The 18,017-nt window shown below is 38.3% G+C and overlaps 1 protein-coding gene across 1 annotated transcript in view; it reads right to left on the bottom strand.

Moving 5' to 3' along the window:
* LOC126759686 (protein scalloped) overlaps positions 1-18,017 on the bottom strand; it is a 334,443-nt gene extending 316,426 nt beyond the window's left edge. The window contains exon 1 of the mRNA XM_050474699.1: positions 16,512-18,017. The gene's annotated coding sequence lies outside the window, so the exon portion shown is untranslated. The remainder of the gene's footprint in view (positions 1-16,511) is intronic.

The raw sequence follows: 18,017 nt of genomic DNA, 5'->3' as shown, positions 1-18,017 counted from the left end.
GCCTCACGTCCCAGCACCAGTCGCTGGGCCATTTGTACGCCCGACCCATTTGCTCGAGGCGTTTTTAATAGCTCGCGCGTTGTTTGGGCACAAAACAAACCCATATATATCTCACTCCTGCCAAAAGCCCGCTCACAGCCGTCGTCTTCAGCGCGCCTTGCAACGTCGCGGTTGTCATTACTCCGCGTCTATGCTCCACTCGTGGGGCTCTTCTGCACTGCTGTCATAGCTCCACACTTGCCCCATATACAACGCAAACACACAATCACATACCAGCCAACTTGCCAATGACTGTCTTCTTCTTCTTCTGCACCTTCATCTTCATGCCGGCACTAATCTTCTTGCAGCACCTAACTTTGCTATTCTATTCCCCAAGAGCATAAGTTAATGCGCTATCGGTCGTTTTCCGCAGTGGCAATGGCAGCGGCGAGAAGCGCACATTATATACAGCTACTAAATATGTATATATGTATATACACAAACTTATCTGCATATATGCATAATAATATATATCCAAATGCTTGGTGTGACTTTCTTAATCGTTTACACTCTTATAATTGTAGTTCTTGTTGTTGTTTTAAGGCGGCTGCTATAATCGTTAAGCTTCCGGTTTTTCTCATGTTGTTGTAGTATATCCTCAGTAAGCAATTTCTGCCTATCACTTTATGTAGTAGATCGTTGTACACAATGCCTTGCCAAGTCTCCTTCGCATATTTAAGTTAAACAATGACGCTGAGAATTATCGCTGAAAATCATGACGACATGACCTTTTGAAGTTTTTTGAAGTCACCGTTTTCCCTTTTGGATATGTGCCAAATATCAGATGAATGTTTATGACATACAGGGTGTTGCTGAAGAAAATTTCATATTTAAATTAATCCGTTCGATACTAGATGAGGTTTTAGATCATGGTGATACGCACTCGCACTACAGATAACCATATTTCGAGCTCCGGCGGAGTCGATCAGCCTCAACCCATTTGGGGATGCTTAATCATGGACCGTTGTGCCAAAGAAACCTTCTTTGCCCAACCTGGCATTAAAGTCGCGAAGCACGATTTTATAGAAAAAGATTCGCTATCGTACGCTTTCATCAATATAAAGATGGAAAAAATTAAACGCGTCGCTGATCTGAATTGCAGCGGCACAGATTCCCAGCGCCTTTGGCACTACCTCACTGTTGGCAGCTATAAATTTGTAGAAGTGGAAGGCTTTTTCTATTTCGGTAACAGCATAAATACCACTAACAAACTAAGCCTGAAGATCAAGTGTCAAATACATAACTCTTTCCAACAGTTACTTTGGGATCGGTAGGCAATTGGGAAACAGATTCCTCTCTGGACTAAAAAAAGTACCCTATATGAAGCTATAATCATTCCCGTTCTATTATACGGCACATAAACATGGGAAATGACGAACCAAGATAAGAAAGCTCTTGGAGCATCGAAGAGAACTGTTCCTTGGAGCTATACGCGTGAGCGTGTATTATCGGAAAAGCTGGAATGACGCACTATATGGTGGCATATATATAAGTAAGCTAATAGAAGTCCAAGGATTACACTGTTTATGAGATATCGTACACATGGAAGACGATGGGAAGGGATCTTTCGATTCAAAACCCACAGGTGCGCAACGGAAGCAAGAGTGCACCTGCACCCAGTGAAAGGAGCAAGTACATAGGGATCTGTCTGTACTTGAAATCTTCAATTGAAGTCACTTCGCAAACGATACATCGAACCAAGGGACGACAATGGAGGAAATGATGGCCACGCATCTATCGGAAAGACCAAGTACAAAGGGTCCTGTCTCCACTTGGTATGAACAACTGGAATGACCTCGCAAAGAATAGAGGCAATTGGCTAAATTTTGTGTTCTCGGTACAGACCGACCTACGTTTGTAATTACAAAAGAAGAAGACGAGAATCTTAGTACCACTTTTAACCTACTTTACTGAAAGTTTCTATAGGGCTCGTTAGCGGCCTGAGATTAATAATTAGTCTCCCTTACCTCTAATTAGAGTTTAGATAGCCGTTAGAAGAAAAACAATAAAAATATGAATTAGAGCAAAAGAAGCTAACACATATTGGATTATAGATGATCTTCAATAATTATGTTCGTCGCTACTTTGTGGAGTCGGAAATTATAACTTCAGGATCTCAAATTCGGACGGCGTCTCTTAAATCATTGCAAAAACGATCTTTCGTAACTGTAAAAATCGAACTTCCGAGTGTATTTCTGGTATGATAGAAATTCTTTTCAAAAGCGTCAGCTATTTGAAGGCTCCGTTTTCTTTTTACGTTGTAGCGTTGGACATATGGACCTCGGCTGAACTTAGTTGATGGTCGATGATCAGCTCTTGTGAGACTGAAGAAAGATCCTTCTGATCTAGCGTAGAACCCAGAAGACCTAATGAAATACTTGCTCTTAGTAAGGGTTAGAGTTCATTGTCCAATAGGCTCTTATGCGGTAAAGCTAAAAACTCTGTCGGACGCAAATTATCAAAGTTGTATAAAGAAAGATGAGGCAGAATTAACTAAGAAATTTTTCCTCCATTGTCCAGCTTTTGTAAGCATGAGGTTGGAACATTTCGGCTTATACGAAAGAGGAACGAGGAACGTTAACCTTTTCAACAAATTTATAATGGACTCAAAGCGCTTAGTAAGTTTATGAGGGTCTTTATGATCAATTTATAGGAATTTGGTATCACAACGGACCGGCCTTCTAAGATGTTCAGGTGAGATCACAGTTGACGCTTATAACAAGAGCGATCTTTTAACCTAACCTAAGCTAAGCTATTCTTCAGCTACATTGTCAGTTTTCTTCAATGGAAATAGTTGATTTGTACTCAAAGAAGATAGAATTTTTGAAATATATTTTTGGTGAACGGTTCTCTAGAAGCTTGCATATAGATTTTGTGAATACTTGAGTAAAACTTGAAGAAAACCCAAGATACACTAAGTCGGAGCAAAGAAATAATTTCCACAAAAACAAAACATTAATCAAAGTTCAACACCCTATATATAGTACTACACATCTATCGGAAACGCAAATCAAATATAAGAACGCCCAACGGAAGACTCTAAATATAGCACACAATACACACCATGAACATTTAGATTTGGAAAATCATTGAAATCAAGCGAAAATTTCAATTTAATTTGGGCCAAAAAAGACGCAACAGCTCGAACCACTTAATCCAATGACCGAAAGTATCAACACCCCGCGGCCAAGTCCACAACATACACAACCGTATACACCAACAATGTGTAGACTGCAGGATAAGCCGCCTATGGACTCACATACACACACAAAACTACACACACTACTCCCACGTTTAGTGAACGAAGCGCCGGAAAACTGAAAAGTTACGACAAAACAACGCAAAGCCGAGCAAAACATCACCACAACAATACCGACAACAAACCCACGGACAGACACACTGCAACAAAAACGCAAAACTTTCAAACAACAACAATAGGCAACGCAAAGCAAATAAAACAATTACACTGCATATATTGTACACAACAAATACAACAAAAGCAAAAAAACGTCGTCAATAAAGCTGGCAGCACAACGGTACTTTGCCACACTCTGCGCTTTTGCCACATTGAGCCCGAGCGCAGTCAAGTCGAGCTACATACCAGAAAATCCCTTTTACCCATTCGAGTTTTTCCATGATTATCTGCAGCAATGGCGGCGCTTACTTTATTTTATTGCTATTGTTGCTTTGTCTAGTGATATTACTGTTCGTGGAGTCACTCGCTCAGCAGATTAGACATACCCTACTGGGAAGAAGAGGCATTAAGAATATGGTTTTATGAGGGAACTTTTATAGTCAATGGCAAAGATTCTTTGTAGTTAATGCAACAAGAAATGGTGTTTACTGGGTCAAGAACTCAGTAAGAGGACAATATCTTACTTCATACCACCCCTTTTTTTATTTCAGATAAAATTCTACTTAAGGTTTAAAATTTTCCTAGGTTTAAGCAAGATTTCTTTTTGGAAGATCAACTCTGGTTGGGATTGAAACAAATTTGTCGAACTTAGAGAGTTCCTCCTCAACTTTGACAGATTATTGAAGCATTAATACAGCAATATGCGTAATGTGAATTGTTTTCTATAGTATAATAGCCATAAGCAGTGACTATGGTCTGTGGAACTACGGGTGATTCATTTCGAGGTTCCCTAGTTTTTTAAAGAAAACACACAGAAACCTCAAATTTAATGGGAAATGTTTATTATCATTCGAAAGAACATTCTTTGGCATTTATTTTTTGAAGATTATCTCTTTCAAATGTTGGCCGCTGCTACGTCTCAGATAGAACATTTCGACTGGTAACTGGCGAATGACACGCATGATGTTTTGCTCCAAGCCCTGAATCGGAGCGAGATTGTCCGCGTAGACTTCAGACTTTACATATCCCCACAGGAAAAAGTCTAACGGTGTGTTATCGATTTTGGTGACTAGTCAACCGGCCCAAGACGTGAAATTATCTGCTTACCGAAGTGTTCTCTCATTAAATCCATTGGTTGATGCGATGTGGTGGAAGTGGCGCCGTCTTGTTGAAAACAAATGTCGCCGAGATCACGAGCTTCAATTTCAGGCATCAAATAGTCGGTTAGCATGGCGATAACGGTCGCCACTGACGGTCCCGTTCTCACCGGCATTCTTTTTGAGAAAAAAATGATCGATGATTTCACCGGCCCAGAAACCACGACAAACCGTTGTTTTTTCTGGTGAAATGGCAGCTCTTGAAACTCTTTAGTTACTCTTCGTATCAAATGCGTCATTTTTGCTTGTGGACATACCCATTTAGCCAGAAATGGGCCTCATCGCTAAACAAAATTTGGCTCGAAAGCGTCGGATCTTTTTAAAATTTTTCAAGTACCCATAGAACGAAGCGATGTCGCTTGGGAAGGTCGAGCGGCTTCAGTTCTTGCACAAGCTGCACTATTTTGTACGCTTTCAAATGAAGATCTCGACATAAAATGCGCCAAGTCGTTCCATATGTCAGTCCGAATCGCTGCGAACGGCATCGAATCGACTCTCCACGGTCTTCGTGTACACTTTCAGCTACGGCTGCTATATTTTCTTCACTGCTTGCTGGACGTGGTCTATTCGGTTGAATATTATCCAATAATGAATACCGGGTCTCAAGATGGGTGATGGTGTTGCGAAAAGTACAGGATTTGTCCGAAAAGTAATAGTACTGAGTCGATTTAAAAACAAATGTATTGAACCAATCGTTACGAGTCTTTAAAAACTTTCAAAGTTGCCTGCGATTGCCTGCGATTTGTGGTAATCCAGTATCCCTATTAAAATAGACTCCCCACACTTCTTCAACATTTTCAGCGATTGTTTCCAGGGTGAAAGTTTACGAACATTGAGAAAGATTGTAACAATCTATGGAAATTGTTTCTATCGGTTCCGTTTGCACGCAAAATTTTTGGGGTTAGTCCGGGTCAAATTTGATTATATGGTTAATGTACAAGTTAAAGATTTCTTTCTACAATCCTTTACAATTTTTTATATTATAAAACCAAAGAGTCCTCTGCGAACGCCATATAACCGCTACAAAACATTTTTAAATATATTGCTACTTCACTATCTCCTTATCTCGTCATCTCTTAAAGAAAATATATAAAAACAACCTCCCCAAAATCTTTTCGTTTTTCCTACAGGGCATATATGCAAATGCGAATAGTAGAATAGATTCAAGCTTCTTTACTCTACTGAAAGCGCACTCGTAAATCCACAGCAAGCGGCTACGAGTACCGTCTCCTGCTCCTACACTCTAATTTTTGCTCACGGCTTTCAACTACCCACATAGTCCACTATGTGACTCCTAACTCCGTTACCATTTCACTAGTCTCTAACCTCGCTGCAGCGCATAAACTACTCACTAAAACCGTTTTTGCACTCTCACTTCCGCTCCAAATTACACTCACACTCGTCGCACTTCCGTCGCCTACGAGCACGAGAAATTACACATTAACAGCAGCAAATGATGAACGACGACGACGGCTACCAGCAACGAAAATGGAAAGTAGATACCGGGGGCAGGGTGCTAGCGGTTGCGTTGCCCAAAAACATCTCGATTTCATGCTCGCTGACAACAATATGTTGCTGGCTGTCTAAGCAGTCCGCCTCCTCCGCACTTACTTTGCTAGAAATCGAAGTTAGGAGCTCCACAGCGCCAGCAACAAAACACTCGTGCGCATTGCAAGAAATAACAACAACAACAACAGTTACACGAAAGAACCTGCCATAACTCAACGGCAACACACTCTCGGTCTCGGTCTCGGTGTGCGTACGTCCTTCCGGTTGTACGTACAAACCGCTCGGATCGCCTCACTTTATGCACGATTGCACGCCGGCGCTTGCTGGATAGGGGGGGTCACGCAAAGCTCTCCCCGAAGAACACCAATAAAAAAGCATTTAAAAATTAATCTAGTGTTTGTGTCACGTTCGCACATACAAATGTGTGCTAAGAGGCAGAGCCATGAATGCGGCGAGGCGCGGCGAGCGGTGGTGAGGCGCCAACGCAAGCAGGACGAAGACTAAGTGGCGGCGCGTGTGCTCCAAAAGGCAAAGCAACAGCAAGCGCAACAACAGCAACAACAACGATGCAGTGCACAAGTAGAGAAGCCAGCAAATGAACGAGCGAAAGAACCAACGTGCGCGCCCCGCCTCCTTCGCGCGCGCTACGTGCAGCCAGCGCACAAGCGAACGAACGACCGGCTGGCCGACCGAACGTACGGCAGTTACACCGTTCGTCGGTCAGAGGACAGGCACTGTGCAAACAGCAAATGGCCCCGAGCGTAGATTTGTGCGGGGGTGGCGATTTGTGAGTAGGTGATAAACGCTATCGTATTTTATAAAGACGTGGCGTTGAAAGGTCCTTTGAGCGGATATCCTCGTGCGCCAACTAACTCGCACACACACACACACACACAGCCGAACGCGCGCATACAGTTGCTTTCGCTGGCTTATCCTCGGCCGACTGCCATGTTTGATCGCTTGTGTGTGCACGCTTTACGCAAATACAACAAGAAAGCGCATACATAAATTACCGAAGTGCCGTCGTCAATTTCACTATAATAATATGTTAGCATGGCGGTCGCCAACATTTACTAAGTACACATTTAAGGGTGCTTATGTGTGGGTGTATGTGATTTCATCACACATACAATTGAGTAGAGACTCAATCGTGCCTTGAGTGAGTGCGAAAAGGTTGAGTGAAAGAGAAATTGGCGAAAATGCGCAAGTTCAAAAATCACGAATTTTTTCGGCAAATTATTTCAGAGATTATTACTCAAATATGAAATTATTTGACTTATTCATTAGAATTGAGTGAACTCACGTTAAGTTAACAGTTGGTAATTTTTAGGCAACAATTTTGTACTCATAAATGAACCACTCAACTCAAACATGTTCTCTCAAACAAAAACTCACTCAATTAAAAATACTCTTTCTGTCATAAAATCAAATTTATAAAATTGTGCCGAATATTTTAAAATGCAGTCGAAGTGTTTGTTGAATTATAGCCTATATTTTTCCTCAGCTTCTTTACTATTTCCCGTGATTTGTGTTCATTTAAAGCCATTGCTTCGCCCACTTATAACAACTGATAGCTTAGAGTTAAGTATTTTTATCCAAAATCTTATCAGGTAACAACCTCTTTTAACTTCAACAAATACTTAGTTCATTGGAGGGACGTTGTAGCTTTATTTCATATCGTATAATAAGTTCCTTAACCCTCAGGGTCGAGATATACAATCAATGGTATCTCAAAGCATTCTGATCATCACTTAAAGAGTTAGAGAGGTTATATCTTGGTTTTGATATCGCCTCAAATGGCAAGTCTTCTTATCCACAAAATTTATAATATTAAATTCTGAACAGATCCTCCACCTCTATTGAATAGCTGCGGAACGATACAGCAGGGTACCATGTATACAGATAGCCAAGCGGCATTGCCAGCCGTATCGTCGCGAAAAAGTTATTTCCGAATGGTCCACAAATGTAGGAAGGCAGCATCACTTGTCTATAATTTTAGTTCTCGGTCATAGGATCAATTTCGGCAACGAAAAAGCAGACGATTTGGCCAATCAGGAGTCTCTCTAGACTAATCCAGAGATTCCCGATTGGAACTATCAAGAGAGAGCTCAATTTGCACAAATAGCATTCCATCTGTTCTGGAAATCTATAACCAAATGCAAGAGAGCGAAACAGATATGGACAAATTATGACAAGACGGGAGTTAAGGACTTATTAAAAGTATATTTCGACTTACAGCTACCATAACGGGGCATTGACCATTGCAAAACCCAACATACCAAACGGTACCAACACCGTTCAGTATTGTTTAACATTCCATCATGAAATGACTTACGCCCTAACAACGTTTACAAATCTTTCAACTTTATTACGAAAATTCACGTTCTGTAAAGAATGTGTTTCGCGCGCTTCCATCAACTTATAGTCGACATAATCGGCCGCTTTGATTCAGGTCTTCAAGCGAAACATTATGAGTGTCGAAAATTGGACTCAACGGTTGAACCAACTGAGACGTAGCCGCGGATAACATTTGAAAGAGATAATCTTCAAAAAATAAATGCCAATGAATATTCTTTCGAGTGATAATAAACATTCCCCCTTAAATTTGAAATTTCTGTGTTTTTTCTTAAAAAAAAAAAATAAGAAACCTCGAAATGGATCACCCTTTAGAAGTCATTAACTTCTCAAAGTTCTCTCGGGTATGCTTTGCTACTGTACCACCCAAGCAACACTTTCATACTTACACACATACGTACACAGGTATGGATAGCTATAAAGTGAGGAAATTCGATCATTAATTTTCATTAAATAAGCCAACGTTAATGACTGTCGAAATTTAAGTACTGAAGATCAAGTTCGATGGCACAGATGATTAATTAGTAGCCGAATGTATGCGAGGATCACTTAATCGATGTTCTGATAAGCTTAAAGCTTTACATTCATATAAACGATGGATAATATTTTGGAATGGAAGAGATGAGAGTATTTTCGCACAGTCATTAATGATATACTTATGTATAGTCCTGCATATAAAATTACTAATAAATTAATATACACACTTTTATTAACATTAAGGTTTCGAACACATAAACTAGTTGAATAGAAAAAATAGAAATTTGACAGGTATTTAGAAACATTATGAAAACACCACACCATTTTTCTGTACACTAAACCACCATGATACAACACAAGAAGACATCACACCGACCCTGGATGTTCTGTTGGACTTTGCAGGTATACCTCTACGGTCCTTGCCAATACCATCTAAAGGATGTGCCAATTGTTTTTAGTGAGAGTACGATCATTGTAAGAAATTCTGCGGATCATCAAGAAACCATTACTGGAAGTTTTGATAAGAATAGTTGGAAAATTTAAATATATTTCAAAAACAGATTCTTCTTTTTTACTGATTTAGACACCGCTTACGCGGTTATAGCCGAGTTAACCAGCCAAGCCGAGCGCCAGTCAGTAAGGTTCTTCTCCACCTGATCACTCAAACGTAGTGGAGGGGTTCACTTTCCTCTGCTTCCACCGGCGGGTACAGAATCGAGAATCTTCAAAGCTGGAGTATTTGCTTCCATCCGCACAATATGATCTAGCCAGGGCAGTCGCTGTCTCTTGATTCGCTGAACTATGTATGTCAATGTCGCCGTATATGTCGTACAGCTAATCGTTTTATCGAAGACCATAAATCTTCCGCAAAACATTTTTCTCGAATACTCCTGAGGCCGACTCATTAGATGATGTCATTGTCCCTGCCTCCGCACCATATAGCAGGACGGAAATGATGAGTGACTTGTCGAGTTTGGTCTTTGTTCATTAGGAGAGGATTTTACTTTTCAATTTCCTACTCAGTCCAAAGCACCTGTTATCAAGAGTGATTCTGCGTTGGATTGCAAGGCTGAACAAGCAGATTAGTTGATTAAAAAAGGACTCCAATGCATCTGACGTTTGACAAAGCAAATATATCTAAAGAGAATAATCTTTGGACAGAAAGTGGATCCACATTCCTCTAGACAGTACATTAAATGTAGGATGGGAAAAATTAATTTTTAGGCATTCCGTTATATTCACACAACTAGATAGGTTAACAGTTATAGTCTCAAAGTTTTAGACAAGAAGAGGTCGAAGAGGAGATCTTGAAGTGTTCGATAGTAAAATTCTGTAAAAAATTTACATGAATTGGGGACTCTCTACCTATTCATATGAAAAATTCTTCGGAGGAACTATCGAAGAATGTTGAATCTCAAAAAGATGAAACAATAAGTGGAACAAACATTATGACGAGACCAACAGAGTGCAGCGACTTAAAAACCAAAGTTGTTTCCTAAAAGTATAAGAAGTCTGCTCTGCGTTACAAGAGATAAGGTATAAGATTTCACTACACTTTAGGTGTTCAAATGGGGTCGCGCTGAGTCATTTAACGAGGTCTGTCAGTCTGTCGATATAGACTCGAATCCCTCAATTCCTCAGTTTTGAGATATCCATGTAAAATTTCGCACACGTCCTTATCTTCACAAGAAACTGCTCATTTATCGGAATCGCCGAAATCGCATCTCTATAATATATAGATGTCATGCAAACAGACCGATCAAACCCAAGTCCTTCTACGCCAAACCTTCCCAATTTGACAAGGTACTTTTTTATTTGAAGAGATTTTGTCACGAAATTTGGTATTGGTTATTGTCCAAGGCAGTGGATTAGCCTTCGAATAAATTATTTAGATCGGATAACTATAGCATATAGCTGTCATACAAGCTGACCGATCAAAATCGATTTCTAGTATGGAAAACTTTTTTATTTGACAAGACTTCTTCACGAAATTGGCCTATATAGTATTATTATCCAGCAGCACTAAATTCGCGGAAATTTTGTTCAGATCGGACCACTAAAATATCGAGATAAATATCTTTTCATATCGTTTTATGCTACAAGACCACCGACACACCTATTACTCGTATAGCTTCAGTGGAACCAAAATTAACACTTTTTTCTTATTTGCACCATCATAAACTATCAATAAACGCAACTGGTAAACAAATATAAAGATGTCACCAACACTCCACGAAAAGTGCCAATCAACACAACGCAACAATTTCAATGAATGATGAAGCCACCTCATTGCGAAGCTTATGGAATATCAGCAAATATTAACAACATTGTGTAACTTTACAATTCAGAAGCAATAACAATAACAATTTGCATTGATTGTCATGAAATAGAAGCCAAAGCAACAAGGCACACAGCAAGGAAAGAGGGAGGGAGGGAAAGATTTCTTCCTTTTCTACTAAAAATGTTTATTATACTCCGTTCCAAAGTGGCAACACAATTCCATGAAAGTACGAATGCGAGGTACAAACAAACATACACACATGCATACATACACCTAGCACATTCTACGCTTCCACTTTGCGCCACGAATGGCCAAAAGCGTTAAAAAGCGGGTGCAGCTGTTCAACTGAAGCGGGTCTCTTGGCCACAAAGTAGTAGAAGTCACACTTGATGCAAGGCCAGACCGGACAATAACAAAAACAACAGAGCGCTTTTAAAGACATCTTTAGAAATCTTCAAGAGTGGCGGCCAAACAACAATAACAACAACAACAGCGACTGAAACAGCAGATGTTCGCTGTTTTCCAAGAACTATAGCAACAACTACAACTACCAGGCTAGGTGCAACAGCAACAGCAGCAACAACAATAACAACAAAAGCTCATGAACACTCGTGTGGTGCAAGAAGAAATCTTAGCAATGCTCTTGTCGACCGAAACAGAAAGATATTGATGCATGAGTACTACAACAATCAACGTACAACAATAAAGTCGTGCTGCTTTATGGATGTGTGTATGTGTGTGTGCATCTGTGTATTTAGGTAAATGTGATGCTGTGGTGGCTGCTGCCCCTACAGTTGGAAGGTGAATGAATGATGAGCCAACACCTAACAGCAGGAAAGTAGCAACAACAACAATAATAACAATGAAAACAAATAGTCTTTGCGTTAATATGTATTTGTTTTTGTGTATGTTTGTAAGTGTGTATGTTTGTGTATGTGTTTTATATATGAACTGTTTTATGAGAATGGCAGCCGTTAACCGCTAAAACGACTTAAGTCAAAAAAATTAAATTTTCGAAATTTGAACTTAAAGATGCTGTTTTATCCCGGAAGAGGTCATGCTTGAAGTACATGATCATCATTAGTCATTTTTTTCTGCAAACTATATTTTTCTTTAAGTTTTTAAGTTAAAAAAATCTCATAAATGCGCTCATATCTCCGAAACTAATTGCCAAAGCGACTGCAATTTTTCAAGATAATTTTCAATTCGTTGATATAATCCTTAAGTCGAAATAAACTAAGTTAACCATTTAATCTCTTAGTAAAATTACGAAATTTTTTCTTTGAATTCTATTGTAATTAGAAGCTTCCATAATTTATAAAATTTTTTATTTGTGAAAAATACCTTGACGAGCCTCGAAAAAATCAGTTAAAATAACTAAAATTTTCTAAATTAATCAAAATAGACTTAAGTCATTTTAACAAAAAGCTGCAGAATTTCTAATAGCCGTCAATAACAAAACATCTTATTGTGAAAAAACAACGTCGAGTCTCGAAAAAATCAGTTAAAATCACTAAAATTTTCTAAATTAATCCAAGTCGACTTAACCATTTTAAAAACAAAAAGCTACAGAATTTTTAATAGCTGCCAATAAGAAAGCATCTAATTGTGAAAAAACAACGTCGAGTCTCGAAAAAATCAGTTAAAATAACTGAAATTTTCTAAATTAATCAAAGTCGACTTATGTCATTTTAACAAAAAGCTACAGAATTTCTAATAGCCGTCAATAACAAAACATCGAATAAGCAAATATTTAACAATACGAGTTTAAATGTAAATAATAACTTACAAATGATGTTAGAGATCTTTAACACTTTGCAACAAAATGTTGCAAGTAAAAAATTGTTCATTGTAATACAATTATACATAAGAGAATATACAAAAATTCAACATAAAAATGTACGTGCATAAGTATATGATAACAGTTATTAAACTTTGATTAATAGTTGTCAACAACAACAACAATTTTGAAATCAGTCTCTTCTCAAAGCTAAAATCCCAGACTGGTTTTATGTCAGTTTTAATGTTAATGCCACAAATAATCGACAATGACAGCATGAAGAGCAACAATCAAGCATCACCATCAACAGCAACAACAACAATGACAATAACAAGAACAACTTGACAGCAAGATCATTTTCAATTGCAAACAAGCTATAAAATGGATCCAGTTAATCAGAAACTTCTGTTGAATGAAGCTAACAAGTAATACACACAGGCACACACACACACATACGAATACACTAAGATACAATAAACAACTCTTACATATTACATTTTATAGCATTGCCACCGACGACCGCACACCGCAGCGCAACATGATCAACGGCAACAATTGTGGCAACAAGACAAAAGCTAATAGCGTTAAAACGCACAAAAAGACGGCAACAAATTCACCTGGCGAACTGATTAATTTTTCTGGTTTTTGAGCATGAAACTTACTTATTACCTCAGGACTCAAAGTTATTCACTCAAGGCGCGCATTTCACTCATTGCGACACAAACCCTGAAGGGGGAGGGTGTAGGAAGAGAGAAAACCACCCACTCACTCAACACCACCCACCAGCGCTCTTTCACTCTTTACCCGCACTCACTCATACGCCCGCTCTCTCTCTCTCTCGCTCTTAACCAGTTTATTATTATGATTGCTTAGTGCGCCACCTAGCACCAAATATGCGCAACTCATCTAACGGCATATTCTACTATACACACAAAATTTCTACTACAAATATTTGTGGAATGTTAGAGAAATGTGCCGGAAAAATGCGCTGAAGAATGCGCGGCGAAAATATCTAAAATATTTCTATAGTATGTATACGCCACAGATATATAGTGCGAGCGAGACGCATATAGTGGCGGCAAGTGTTGTCAGCTGTTGCGCGCTGTGCGAGTGAAATCACTTGTTTTCGCCTTCGGTCGACTATGGCTCCACATGCGTATAAACATAATTACAGGTGTGCATACAACGGTATAAATACCGATTGGATGACTGTTTGAGTGCGAGCGAAATGCTATAGACAGTGCAACTACTGCTTGCGTTATTCAGCAAACGTGCAACGCATTGCGCAGCTGCGGCGAAGTGCGAATTTCTTTTGGTTGCATTGTTGTTTGTTGTGGGGGCTGGTGGTCGCGAGTGCGTGAATGTTTGTGCCACAGTGACATGGACAAGCTGAAACGTGATGTGACTTTTGTTGATAGTAAAATACACGCTATGTATATATGTGTGTGTGTATATAAACACACTTGAAAAGTTGCTGACAATTTTTGTGTGAATGTAAATTTACTTGGCACAGTGGGCGAAGACTACAATTAATGTATGCAAAGCAGAGAATATGTAGAGAATACTAATAAAGCAAAGAAAAAAATATATCAGAAATTAAGGGGTTACATGGGTTTACGGGTGTCAAAAAATCGAATTTTTTTATTGTCTTATTAAATCCTACAACACCTGTAGAGATACAACCTTGAGAACTTGTGCGCTCGAGGCTTGCTAGGTTAAGTGCGACGTCTTTAAACGCGTTTTGCTCGAAACTCTGTTTTTGGAGTCGGTTGGCAAGATTTCTCGAAAACTACTCAACCGATCTTCACGTGATCTTACATAGGTCTTTGGGATACAATTCTTAAAGACTTGAACGACGGATTTTGTTTTCGATTTGAACTTTTCATATTTTTGTGAAAGTGTCTGCCAAAAATCCAATTTTCAGTTTTTTTTTTCCTTAGTCCAAATTCTAAGTTAAGGTTTTAACTAAAACAACTATTTTTACTTAAGTTTATCCTGTAAGGAATTATGCTGCCAACGTGAGATCATTTTTTTCCGAGGGGTCATCGAAATGGCGTGGCAAAAGCCGAGCTTAAAACCAAGGAAACCCATGTAACCCCTTAAAATCATGAAAAAACATTGTCAAATAAAAAAATCTGATTCAAGAGCTTAATTTTGATCGTTCAGATTGTATGGCAAGGAAATGTTCTACTAGTTCGATATTAGTTCCGACAAATAAATAGTTTCTTAAGAAAAATGAAGGTGCTCTAAATTTCATTATCTCAAAAACTATGCACTGTCTATAACATTCTGGAGGTTACAAACCATATTTGAACGACTTTAGCCAATTCTCAAAATGCTGTGCGAAGGTATATTTGTGATTTAATTGTGGGGTGACGTAATAGAGGACCTGAAGTAGTCCTGCTATCACTACTTTTTAAATGACATCCAGTAAAAACTAAACAGAAGAGGGCTTCCGTGAAACATAATGTTAGAAAAATATTTTTTTCGATAATGTGTGAACTCTTGCATGTTTAGTTGTTCAGAACTTAGCAAAAACTTTCGATATAATGACCTAAAGTACCTTCAAGTTAGTATAAACATTTAACATGTATGTATATAGTCTGAAAAAATAAATGAAATAAAATAAGGACAACGAGAAGAGATTTCTATTAATTTTGAACACTAAGTCCCGCTTAATAAGGTGCGTCAAGGGGAAAGTGGAGCTAAATATCCTCTTCTAGTTGGAAATTAAACAAGAGCTAATGTTTTATTCTTTCACTTTTTCAAAACCATACAGGCTATCACAGCGTTTATCGCACGTTTTATCATTTGTTCTCACATTATAGAACTTTTTCAGAGTGAAGGATACCTGAACACTATTCAAAAGCGAATCTTTGTTGCTGTTGTAGTGGAAGAAAATATCTCTGAATTAATTTTGAGTAATGCTGCCACGTTGAGAGCTCTTTGTGCTTGAAATCCGGGTTCGTTGTGGTTACGTAGACCCGATTGCCGCGGAAACGATAGGGGACCTTATATGTGAGTATAGTTGAATAGTTCTAAAAGCTCAATTATAAAATGATGTCGTCTCTAAGTATGAAACATATTGATTTACATACTTACATATGTGATAGGGTGCAATTATATGGTGTGTTTGATAAACTTCAAGTAACCTAGTTAACTTCTAAACTTATTTTTAAAGTCATTAAAGAATCAGTACATGCCAAAACAGTTTAAAAATTAATTGCGAAAAACTTAGTAAAGATAAATAATTCCAATAAGGTCAAATCGAAGTACATCCTTAAGGAATAATCGAAAAAAATTATTATTGAAATATTCGTATTAAAAGTTAATACGTACATATATTATTTAATGACTCACGTGACCACTTTTAAGCACGAAAGATGAAAAGCAAATATAAAGAACATTTCAGTAGAAATAAAAAGAAATTTAAGTAAATTAAGAAATACTCCAAAATTCAGCATAATAAAGTTATAATTTTTAACAAAATAATCAGGCTAATACATACTGATTTTCTAAAATTTCAGTTAAATATTCTAATTCGTAATAAGCACTTACCTCAAAAATTTGCTGTAACTCCAGAAACGCCCACTGTGCAAAAAAATGTTTCACTTGTATTGGTTTGTTTATATCAGCGACTAACACTGTTCATGTGCGTTCTAGACAGAGTTGTTGTTGCACAAATCGAAGAGTCAAAACAAATCATAAAAACGCGGCGAATTCAACAACTGTTGCAATACTGTTTATGCCAAAAGTGACAATGAAGAGATAAAAAACGATGCAAAAATAATTGTGTGGCTGTGTGCGTGCCAGCGAATGTGGAAAAATCGAAATGTCACTGAATTGTTGCAACAAAGTTATTGTAATGTGCAAGAATATGGTGCGCGCATGGAGGCGGAAAGCAAAGCGTGAACAGCAGCTGTAATGACAATAAAAACAAAGCGCTGCTGTTTACAACGTCACTGCTGTGCTGCGGAGGTGTGGGAGGAGTATACCGATATAACGTAGGATATGTAGATGCTTATGTATGTTTGTATGCACAATTGTTTTAAAGGGTGATAGCTGGCCGTTTTTTATTAAACAAGTTATTTTTTTAACTTTATTTGACTTTATTTTTTATTTTTAAATTTTCTAGTTTTTTTCTATTAATTTTTTTTTTAATATTTTCCTTTTTAATTTTTAGTTTCTTCTAATTTTTTCTTTTTGATTTCTTATTTTTAATTTTCTATAATTTTTTCCTTTTAATTTTTTCCACACAATAACTTTTAGCAAATAACTTCACTTCACTGTATTCTAAGCACACTATTGCCACTCGTCGCATATATACATATGTTTGTACGTCTGTATTTACATTCTTATTTTGACATTCTGCTGCTTCTTGGCGCAACTTTTTACTGTTAGCCGCGCTTTTTGCACCATTTCATCACCACCACTTGCCCCCAAAGCCACACAAACACACTGCGTTTAATTTATTTCTAGGAATTACGAATCACACAAACAACAAACAATATTTGAGCAGCACGCAGCGTCTTAACTGGGCTCAATTAATGTAGGCAGCCCAAAGGCGGTTTGCCGGCTAGTTCACTTAACTTCATTGCACCGACACACACGCGCAAACAACCCAACTCCGCTTGCAACTTACGCAAAGTACCCGCACTATAAAATACACTATACACCGGCGTGCATGCATTTGTGCAACAATAAATAACTTATATTTAATGCAATGTAATGAACGCGCCGCCCCAACACTTAAAACAAACGAACGAATGAACGAACTCGGTGCCGCTGACAGAGGCGGTCCTCCTCAGCTGTGTGCCGACAGCCGCTCACGGTTTGTTATTATTATTTCACTAGTTATTTCCATGACTGCTTTTTTTTTGTGTGTGAACACATTTCGTATTTCTTCAAGTTGCACAATAAAATGCGCGCAAATGTACAATCACGAAAGCTTACGAACACAACGTAGCGCTATGAAATATATTTCGAAAAAATAATATAAAATAAATACGCGAAAAAACACTTGGAATTTTCATTGCCAATTAAAGTACGAACAACACGCCGCGA

This window comes from Bactrocera neohumeralis, chromosome 5 (assembly GCF_024586455.1).
Source record: "Bactrocera neohumeralis isolate Rockhampton chromosome 5, APGP_CSIRO_Bneo_wtdbg2-racon-allhic-juicebox.fasta_v2, whole genome shotgun sequence".
NCBI classification, from domain to species: Eukaryota; Metazoa; Arthropoda; class Insecta; order Diptera; family Tephritidae; genus Bactrocera; species Bactrocera neohumeralis.
This window is presented reverse-complemented; position numbering and strand designations above follow the sequence as displayed.